At 34.0% G+C, this 8716-nt stretch overlaps 1 long non-coding RNA gene and 2 other non-coding genes across 5 annotated transcripts in view; 1 reads left to right on the top strand and 2 right to left on the bottom strand.

Annotated features, from left to right (window-relative positions):
* Positions 1–8716, bottom strand: part of LOC125670730 (uncharacterized) — a 42926-nt gene that overhangs the window by 18561 nt on the left and 15649 nt on the right. For 2 of the 3 annotated variants that reach the window (XR_007368377.2, XR_007368375.2), the window contains exon 2: positions 7077–7135. The exons of the other annotated variant lie outside the window; for it this stretch is intronic. This is a non-coding gene — a long non-coding RNA (uncharacterized LOC125670730). The remainder of the gene's footprint in view (positions 1–7076; positions 7136–8716) is intronic. 3 annotated transcript variants of the gene reach the window in all.
* On the top strand, positions 1970–2133 carry LOC130054463 (U1 spliceosomal RNA). The gene has a single exon (XR_008802779.1). It is a non-coding gene; the product is annotated as a U1 spliceosomal RNA (small nuclear RNA).
* Positions 6609–6772, bottom strand: LOC125672477 (U1 spliceosomal RNA). The gene has a single exon (XR_007369012.1). It is a non-coding gene; the product is annotated as a U1 spliceosomal RNA (small nuclear RNA).

Raw genomic sequence — 8716 nt, 5'->3', positions numbered from 1 at the left:
ACCATGCCATACAGTTCATAGGTTTAACATATATTTATAAAATAATGTGTAAAAAAAAATTATAATTTTCAGTGTGACGTATACATAAAGCAAAGCTGGATAGTCAAAATAAGACAGAAGAAAACATATAGAAAAAAAAACAATATACAAAAATAAAGCAAAGCTGGATAGTCAAAGTAAGGCGAGGAAAAGCTGGATAGTGAAAGTAAGACGAGGAAAAGCTGGATAGTCAAAATAAGACAGAAGAAAACATATAGAAAAAAAACCCAAAACAATATACAAAAATAAAGCAAAGCTGGATAGTCAAAGTAAGGCGAGGAAAAGCTGGATAGTGAAAGTAAGATGAGGAAAAGCTGGATAGTCAAAGTAAGACGAAGAAAACAGAAAGAAAAAAAAACAAAACAAAAAAACAATATACAAAAATAAAGCAAAGCTGGATAGTCAAAGTAAGACGAGGAAAAGCTGGATAGTCAAAGTAAGACGAAGAAAACAGAGAGAAAAAAACAACAACACAATATACAAAATGGTATTTCACGATTTATTTTCTTCTAAGAAATTCAATTTGATTTATGACAGGCGCGTAGCCAGAAAGAAAATGAAGTGTTCGCAAGGCATGGTAAGGGATCTGTGGGCCGCCTTCAGGCCCCCAGTGAATCCAGGGCAAAACCCTGGTGGGGGCCCAGGGGACGAAGCCCTCGGCAGCTCCTGGGTTTTACCTATTACACTTATTTTTGTGCATTGAAACAGGACTTCTTGTCAATTTCCAAACCTAAAAGAATTCACAAAATTATTTTATAATAGTGTTTTATTATGTCAACTCACTGTGTGTACTAGGACTGACTTTACATTCGCTCTACGAATTGTTTTCGTTGTTTTCAACTGCATGGTGTGTATGGTAAATGCAATCTAATTAAAATCAGATCTTTCAACGGTTAGAGAAGATCGGATTTTAATTAGATTGTGGTAAATGTTACTGATAACAAAGAATACCCTAATCCGTCTACTAAATGTGATACGATACATATCAAAGTGATAGTAAACATTGTGGTAATAATCCGAAATTAAAAAAAGGACTTTAAATTTGATTGAATGAACAATATGATGCTGATTAAATTCTATTATTGATTGATTGATTGATTATGGTTTAACGCCATTTTCGCAATATTTCAGACATTCTACGGCGGGATTAAATTATCAACCGGAATTATATAATGCAGTTATTTTTACGCACAAGTATTCTAACGGCATCTCTCTCTCTTTCGTAAATGATGCACATATACTTGCTTAAAGGCAGCTACACGCCTGAATGAGGTTTTCCATCCCTCAGGTTAATTAGCCAATTATATTCTGTGATATTATATCAACTTATTGTGATTATTTATGCATTTCCTTATGTTCATTGACTTGCGAGAGTACAGCTTTATATTGTATCTTACAGAATTTTAAACAGAGGGTACCACGATTCACTCAACAGGTACGCCCTAATCGTAATTTTGAAGGACAGTTTATGAGACTTAATGCGTTATTGTAATCCAGGGAATTCGAGATATTAGTACTGTAATACGAGATATACATGTACCATGCGTCACATTAAGCATGTTTGTATTATCCCATTCATTAGGGATTATTGATATTAGGACACGGTCAATCATTTTAGCGAATGGTACAAGGTAACAAGCTAGGCACACATGCGCAATCATGTGATATTTCAAGAAAGATAACCAGTGCATTGTAAACGCCCCATTAGAGACAGTACAACAACATAAAAGCATTTAAAAACTTATTTATTTTTCAGAATTTTGAAAACTTTTTCAGACGATTATAAACATTATATTTGTGCAAAAGTTTACTGAAAATTTAAAGAATCATTTCTATATGAATTATTTTTATCTTATATGATTTTGTAATGCACCCTTGAAAATATTAACAATGTTTAAATTATAAACTCTGCTGTTTGCCCTAGCAAATCATACTTACCTGGTGCAGGGGATACCATGATCAGCAAGGCGGTTCCCCCAGATCGAGGCCTTACCATTGCACTCCGGTTTGGCTGAAGTTTGCGATAACCCCAAATGCGGGTTACTCGGGCACGTAATTTTTTAGTGTAGGGGTCTGCGTTCGCGCTAACCCCTGATTCAATATAAATATTAGTTTATCCTCGTAACGATTGATATGAGGTCTTCCTGAAAACTGCATGCAGTGACATACAATCTTCATCAGACATGTTTTGAAATATTTTGGTGGTGTTATTTTAAGTAACAAGTATAAGTAGGTCCAGCTCTGCATGACATGAAATCCGTTAAGGACAACTGACTTGATATCTTCCACGTTTTCTAGCCCTTGGCGGTGTGTCGGTATCATTGTTACTCCCAGGATATGTTGGTCTTCATGAACAGAAAAAAATCGGGCAATCAAATCGACTCCTCTAATGATTATCGCCTGATAACTGAAAATCATATCAATGAAATGCTCAAATTTCCAGGAAATACGATTTTTGAAATTAGTGAATAGAAGGTGTAAAATATTTTGATTTGTCTAGACGTCCAACTAAACGCCCCATGTGAAGGAATACTATTTAGAAGTAATAGTACTTCTTTACAAGTTAATTCCGTTACATTCATCCACAATCCGCGCTTCCAGTTACCTATAGATCACCTAGAAAATCTATATCATGCTATTTCTCGTTTTGATCCGCAAATGAAACTGATATTTAGATACAAAGCATAATGGCAATGATTGAATATCCAGTTTGTTGAAATATCTGGACGTGATAATAAATTTTATGTAATTATACCTGAACATTGATATGTTCCAAGCACCGAATATTTCTTTTTATCCAATCTGATTAAAATCAGATCTCTGATCTCGTAATGATATGTCACTATATATACATCATTACCGGAGCGGATCAAAGATCCGACTTCAATCAGACCAGTGGCGTAGCTTCCTATGAAGCACGGAAGCATGTGCTTCCACATTGTTGCGGTAAAAATTGAAATAATTTAAAGTCAAATTAAAATGAATATTAGATTTTAAATAACATAAAAACAGAAATAAATATTTGGTCGAAAATGCTGAATGATTGCATCTTTATCTGTTTCGGGCTCCGGGTATATACATGTATATTTAAAGCATTCAGTTGCGACGTAATTTGACTATATTTTTATAATTATCAATTAGATTAACTGCAAGTTGTTTTTTTTTTAGACGTTATTTACTCTAGTTATGACAACTAATGTGTTTCTGAACTCTGTCAAAGCATTATCTAAAACTATTAAAATTCGATTGTATCTTCTTTCATTTTAGATACATCGAATTTTAGTAGTTTTAATTAAGCTTTCACGGAATTCAAAAACACATTTAAAGGCATAGGGTCTAAGATATTGATGAAATTTTGCATGTTCCAAAAAGGTGGTGAAATTTAAGATCATAACTAGAAAATCACAAAATGTTTAAAAAACACATTGGATACGATAGTAATTACAAAATAATTCCCTGTTCTCATTTGCCTACACTGGTACCCTGTTGACTTCGCATCTCTTGTGTTTGTGTGTAGCCACCAATCAGCGGGGTACCAGTTTAATATATTGTCCTCCAGACAAAATTTTTATAAAGGGCTAAAACGTTAAAATGACTTCAATTTCAATGTGCTGCAACTATAGAAACTCATAATCAACACTACAAATTTGGTGTGTCTTTTTTTTTTAGTTGTTCTTGCAAAATATTGTGATATCATTTATGAGATAAAAGATAGACCCTATGCCTTTAATTTAGTTGTTATAAGAGTAAAAACGTCTCAAAATTAAAAAGTAAAACTAATGGATAATCGGTGTTTTTTTTAATTGAAGGAAGTTGCGATGTCCTTACCCCATGTGCATGTGTTTAAAATTAAAGAAAATGTGTATTGGAGACTTTGAAAATACCTTTCTTAATTGTCTAAATTGTACCAGCTTCCGGGGGCTTCGCCTCCTGCCCCCACCCCCACCCCGGGCTTTGTCCTGGACCCATTGGGGGCCTTAGGGCGGCCCCCAAAACCCCTGCCCTTTCTGTTTCCATATTTATCTTCCCCAAGTTACGCCGCTGCAGTCTGCCTTTTTTCTGATGATCAAACCTGTAGCTCGGAGTATATTGAAACCCGCAAAAGTAGAAAATCCAAAAATGTACAAATGTTCACATTACTATATTCTGAAGCTGTTCTGTCAGGTTGGAAAATAATTTGGAAGGTTGTTTATTTATCATTACCGTACATGTATTCTGGTGTATAGGTTGCCTGTTAAATGTCAGATACACATTTTTACGCATCTCCGATAGACTAAGTGAAAGATGTGTTTAAAGTCTAGAAATAAGAGTTATAACATTCAATAGGGAAAATCAACAAATAAGAAAGGAAACTTATCATTAAAATATACGGTATATATCACATTGTTTTTGATATAAGGAATAAATTGTATTGAATTTTTGAGAAAGTTTTGATATCGCATCAATATTCTGCATCCGTTGATACTGTGTCATAGTCATATGCATGTAATTGTGTGAAAAGTCAAAATCAGAATGAAGTTGAGGTTATAAAAGTGCATACAATTGCTTGTATTACAGTAACTGAAAAGATAGTTAACTTTTGGAAAACATTACCGATTGTTAAGACGGGGACGCGTTAAAGAAAAGCTTGTATTGCTTTAAGATAAACTGAACAGTTGTTGGACTTGAGTTTGTCTCAAGTTTACAAAATATCAACAGAAGTATGAGAACACAAACATTATACAAATTGGCCACTATATCCATGGCAACTGTGTCATGTAACAAAAAAGTGCCCCCACAACATTTTCCATATTTGATAACATTACTCTGATTTTATCATTTTATTACATGATTGTGTATAGTAGAAGAAGCTTAAAATACATGTATAGCTTGCAAGATGAATTTCCTCAGTATTACTCAGTTATTGTGGCCATGGCAACAGAAATAACTTTTTGAATGTCCTTTTCAGAGAGTTCACAATCTAATCTTTCAGAAAGAAAAGAAAATATTTACTTTATCACACCAACCCTACACAGAAAATGTGATATCCTATGTTGCTAATTTATAGGAAACGTACCAATAACTCTGCTATGCCAGGGGGAAGGGGTCAGTATACTCGACGAATAACATATCGGATTCTGAGTGGGCTTTCTCCACACGTGTTTTCTTGAGTAATTCATAAGAACAAAGGGTTATATACTAGTAAGCATTCTGTTGCACAAGATCATCCTACTTTTGTGGTATATTACACGAGTGAAAAATGTGAATGATTGTGTGAGCGATTGGTAAAGTTAAAGTTTGCACACTGCGATGTTGGTCAGAGCCTAATAGAATATTTAACAAATGGGACTGTTTGTCACAATTCCCACAACTAATTTAGCTAAATTATCGATTAACGTTCGAGGACCACTTGGGTCCAATATTGTGTAAAGTCATGATTCCATTTTTAAATATGATTAAATTAAAAAGAGAGCATGCATATTAAACTTATAAACTGGATAGAAGGCACTGGGTGTTTTCGTAAAGTGAACTTTTATTTTAAGGAACATATTGAATAGTAGAGTATACTGAAATAAGTATCTGATGGGTACCTATACGTGTTGTGTACCACAAAAACAATAATCTATAGAAAAAACTCCGATGGTGTTAGTTTTTGTTAATTATAATTAGATATATATCTAAGCTATGACCCACTACATTTGAATGTGGCTAGCATTAATTTTGTTGCTGAAATAAACATTTAATATTCCTTCGTTAAATGTAAATCAAGTCTAGCATGCCCCCAATTGCTGTTTACAGAAAAAATATTTGCTAGTCCCTCATGTTCATTAAAAAATGTTTTCTAGAAGAGCAGTCATGTTTGTAATGTATATATATATATATATATATATATATATATATATTCAAGATGATTTTTGAAAAATCTATCTTTATTATTATTTCCTTTTGTTTATTTCCGTAATGCATTTGTTTAAGAGAAAGTCAATGCATACAATCCGCCACGTCTGAAGGGATAAAAATAGTTTACACCTTATACATCATTTTCAAAAATCATTGTATTACCTGGAAATTTGAGCATTTTATTGAAATGATTTTCATTAATCAGAAGATAAATCATTAGAAAAGTCGATCTGATTGACCGATTTCTTTCTGTTCATAAAATGAAGACCATTTCCTGGGCTAAGCAGGGATGTGACTGAATTCCTCAGAAATCAGAGGAAAACTGGTCAAAAAGAGAGGAAAACACCCAACTCTACCGGGAAAAAATGTCATTTTCTGCCACTTTAGATTAAATCTAGAGTGTTTCACTTTTTCGAAAATTAAGCAAATCAGAGGATTTCCTCCGAGAAGAGGAAAAAATCACATCCCTAGCTAACATACCGCAAAGGGCTATTAAACGTGGAAGAAATCAAGTCAGTTGGCCTTACAACGGATTTCATGTCATAGAGACCTCGACCTACTTATACTTGTTAACTTAAAATAACAACAACATATTTTAAAACAGGCCAGATAAAGATTGTACGTCACTTCATGCAGTTTCTAAGAGGTCAAGCTAGTCGTAATGGGAATAATTGATATTTATTTAGAATCAGGGGTTAGCGCGAACGCAGACCCCTACACTAAAAAATTACGTGCCCGAGTAACCCGCATTTGGGGTTATCGCAAACTTCAGCCAAACCGGAGTGCAATGGTAAGGCCTCGATCTGGGGGAACCGCCTTGCTGATCATGGTATCCCCTGCACCAGGTAAGTATGATTTGCTAGGGCAAACAGCAGACTTTATAAGTTAAACATTATCAATTTCTTAAAGGGTGTATTACAAAATAATACATGAAAAAATATAATGATTTAAAATCATAGTTATTGTTTTTAATAAACTTCTGCACACATATAATGTTTATAATTGTGTGAAAAACATTTCAAAATTCTGAAAAATAAACTTTAAAAAACGTATTTATTTTGTTGTACTTTCTGTAATGGGGCGTGTACAATACACTGGTTATCGTTCCTGAAATATCACATGAATGCGCATGTGTACCCAGCTTGATACATTTTTACCTTCTAGGCCTAGTTCGTCACACACACAAAATGGATCGCGTCCGAACATCAATAATCCCCTACAATGGATAAATAACTTATGGTATATAAAGTATTACAGTATTATTATACCTCAGAATGTTTTTGCTATATAAATGTTAGGTGAATAAATTTGCTATTTCTTCTGGAAAACGCTAGCCATGAAATAATTTCTGAACTATCTCACCCTTGGGAAATGGTCTCGAAACTTTTTACCGGATGCTATATTTTCCAGTGTTTTCTTTTCTGTGACGTCAAAGTCTGATAACTCTAATTAGTTTATAGTCTCGTTCAACCAGACACTCGGCTGTCTCCGTAAATCTCTGCTCTTCGGATATTTACGGAAAAAGCAGAGCGTCTGGTTGCACGAGACTAATTAGTTTACCACTCGGATCACCTCTGTCGATTCTATCTAGGCTAATGCCGAATGTTAGTTTAGTTCACTTTGGTATGTCTGACAAGTAAACCTATTTGCTGACTATTCGGACAATAGCAAGTTTATTGTCATCCTCGACAGCAACTATTTCCCTCGGCTGCGCCTCGGGAAATAGATGCTGTCTTGGGGTACAATGCGCCTCGGGAAATAGTTGCTGTCTTGGGGGACAACGCGCCTTGGGAAATAGTTGCTGTCTTGGGGGACAATAAAGGTGCTATTGTCCTCATAGCCAGTAAATAGGTGTATACTAATGTCTCGAATTTCCCATCTTCCCAAGTCAAGGGTTTCTGATCCGCTCCGCTACCCTTGACTTGGGATAATGGAATTTCCTGGATTACAATATCGCAATAATGCTTACACGTATCTCGAGAAAACACAAATTATAAAAGTCCATATGTAGAGAGTCCCCTTAACTGTCCTTCAAAATTACGATTAGGTCGTACCTGTTGAGTGAATCGTGGTACCCATGTTTAAAATTCTGTAAGATACAATTTAAAGCTGAGAGGTTTTCATTTATTCCTAGTAAAAGACAATTTACTCTCCCAAGTCAATAAACATGACCTAGTAAAATAAATAATCACAATAAGTTGATATCAAAGAATATAGGCCTAATTAGTTAATCATAATCAACCTGAAGGATTGAAAACTTCGGTTATCAAATAGAATTTCTTTGAAGAAAATAAATTGTGAAATATATTTTTCATGAAATATCAACGACAAGTACAATTTTCGAAATTCTTTTTAAAATTACCAATGAAATTCGTCGCTTTTTTAGACCGACACAAAATACATTTAACTGTGTTTTTGGGAGACAGTACACGATCTCCCAGTTTCTATATGGTATAAAGCAGCGATTTATCGTTCTAAATTCTGAAAGTCTACAAATATTGAAATCAAATCTGAAAAAAATATAGATTTGACATTTACATTCAAACTTTGTAAATAAGTTGTAAACATGGCCTTTTCTGAAATAACATATTTCATTCTGACAACCATTGTTGCAGAAATTGATCGTATAATTTTCGTTTTAGAGAATTCATAAGCTATCTTTTGTTTTGTACAGTTTAAAAAATCCATATTACTTTAGCCACTATCAACAGTGTTTTAACATGTTTTATCCATTTTGTTTCAATAGTATACCATATAAATGTTTCTTATACATGAGCTGATAGAATAGATATAACAG

The sequence above is a fragment of the Ostrea edulis genome, chromosome 4 (genome assembly GCF_947568905.1).
Source record: "Ostrea edulis chromosome 4, xbOstEdul1.1, whole genome shotgun sequence".
In the NCBI taxonomy this organism is placed as follows: Eukaryota; Metazoa; Mollusca; class Bivalvia; order Ostreida; family Ostreidae; genus Ostrea; species Ostrea edulis.
The sequence above is the reverse complement of the archived record's forward strand: the minus strand, read 5'-3'. Positions and strand labels throughout refer to the sequence as shown.